This window comes from Triticum dicoccoides, chromosome 2A (genome assembly GCF_002162155.2).
Source record: "Triticum dicoccoides isolate Atlit2015 ecotype Zavitan chromosome 2A, WEW_v2.0, whole genome shotgun sequence".
In the NCBI taxonomy this organism is placed as follows: domain Eukaryota; kingdom Viridiplantae; phylum Streptophyta; class Magnoliopsida; order Poales; family Poaceae; genus Triticum; species Triticum dicoccoides.
Window position 1 is genome coordinate 330,061,057 of NC_041382.1, and position 2,448 is coordinate 330,063,504.

Here is a 2,448-nt window from a genome sequence, read left to right on the forward strand (position 1 = left end):
GTACTCGCCTAAGTTTCAAAAATACTCCGAGTGAAGAGAAAACCTCTCACTAGGGGGCTAAGCTGCGAACCAGATTCGCCTAAGTTTTAAAAAAACACTTCGAGTGGAGAGCAATCCTCCCACTTGTCTAAGTTTCAAAGACACTCCGAGTGGAGAGCAATCCTCCCACTCAGGGGCTTAGCTACGACCCCGTACTCACCTAAGTTTCAAGAACACTTCGAGTGGAGAGCAATCCTCCCACTCGGGGGCTTAGCTGCAACCCCGTACTCGCCTAAGTTTCAAGAACACTCCGAGTGGAGAGCAATCCTCTCGCTCGGGGACTTAGCCGCGACCCCATACTCGCCTAAGTTTCATAAATGCTCCGAGTGGAGAGCAATCCTCCCAATCAGGGAAAGCAATCCACAAGTACGACGAGGTGCACTCTGAGCTGCGCCACAAGTACAACTTCCGCTCCGCCCTGTACTCGGGGGCTTAGCCATGAACCTGCTTCACCTAAGTTAAAAAAAAATCCAAACACATTGGAGGCGAGAAAATTGCATTCAAATAAAATGACCAAGTTCAGATAAGTCCAGGGAGGTTTAGTACCACAAGCAAAAGTACTCGGGCGTCAGGCCCAAAAGAGTTTAACGGTTACATGATCACACAGCATTCTTAGGCAAATGTATTCAAATCATCAAGTTTTTCACTCGGCGGGAGGAGGGCTATCTGGGTCGACAAAGGTGTCCAAGTAAATACCGTCGGTGATCCGAGTGGCTGCATCGATAAAACTCTCCGTAATGTCTTCAAATTGGAGATTCTTTGTGTTAGCCACCTTGAGTGCCTTCAGCTTGTCCTCCCTAGCCTCCTTGCAGTGGGCTCGAACGAGTGATAAGGCCACATCAGCTCCACAACGAGCAACTGACTTCTTCCAAGCTTGCACTCGACCAGGGATGTCATTGAGGCGAGTCATCAGAGGCTCGAGGTCATTTTGAAGATTGTCCTCTGGCCATAGCTCCTTGTCCACCCGAGTCAGTGCGACCTTTAGCCGAGCAATGTAGTTCAAGACGCTAGCAAGGCCAGATTCGAGTCGCAACACGTTCATTGCAGCTTCGTCTCCGACAGGAGAGTTGATGAGGTCTAGTCCCGTCTCAATCCGCCCGGTTTCCTCCTCGAAATTCTGGCAGAACTCTACATGCAAAGAAAAGTAATGAATTGGCAAGCAACATGGTGAAGAAGGTTTTTGAACCCAGTCGGATGAGGAAAAGTACCTTCGAGCATGAGGAACATCTTCTTGGCAAGACCTCCAAGCTAAGCCTCCAGTTCATCCCTCTTCCGAGTGAGAACAACCACTTTGTCGACCAGGACCACCTTCTCCTCCTTTAGTTGTGTAGCTTCTTTCTTTGCCTAGTCAACAACAGTCTTCAGCTTGGCATTCTCCTCCTCCAACTTACAGACTGAAGCTAGCTTCCTGTCAACTAGTTCAGTCTTCTCACGCGTCGTCTTCTCCGCCCCTGCAAGATCATGGTCCTTCTGCTCCAAGGCCTGCTTCATTTTGTCTAAAGAAACAACATTCCTCAGTCGGGCATGGAGTTGACGGTTTTCACTATGCACATCTGTTCGAGTGGGATCACTCACTCGTCTCAAAAGAGGATGATAAAGGAAAAATAATGCAATCGACAAGTTGTTACCTCCCATGATTGCCACTTCATCTTGAGCCTTCTTCAGGTTCTCCTTGGCGAGATCCGGGTCAAGCTTGAGTTGGATTTTCCCCTGTTCCAAGGCAGCATATTGGGCCCCAAGTTCGCAAGATTTCTGCAATCAACAACAAGACCAATCAATCGACAGAAACAAAGACCAGTTACTTCCGAGTGAAAAAGTGCAAGATTAGATTGTTGTGGCAAAAGAGTTCTAAGACGGCTGCCGAGTCAAACATTCAAAAGCAGTCTCGGGGACTACACCCAGTGGGTGCACTTAGCGTGCCTCCACTGGTCCGATTTCCCACTTGGCATGGTCCGCCCAGCCCAAGTGGAAAGAAAGAAAAAAACATTTGTTCTCAGACCACCGTCAACTGCCCACAGCCGACAACGGTCTCGGGGACTACACCCAGTGGTTGCACTCAACGTGCCCCGACTAGACCAAGATTTCACTCGACACGACCTGTCTAAACTCGAGTGGAAGATCTACACAACTACGAAAAAACACATAGTGGGTGTACAGATGTAGGGCACAGACCCATGATATATGCACATTAAAGTTTCCAAAACGGACATCTTACGAATAATAAAGCAGCGGTTTTCAGGTAGCATATCCTAACACAACAAGGATCAAGCTGGAAAAGCCAATTGGAAACCAACTTATATTCCCACTTACTCGGACATTGGCTTGGAGAGCAGAGCTGGCGTCGTAGGCGGCCTTGCTAGTGTCATACACCACCTTCAGTCAGTCCATCATCAGACCCGCCTAGATCAT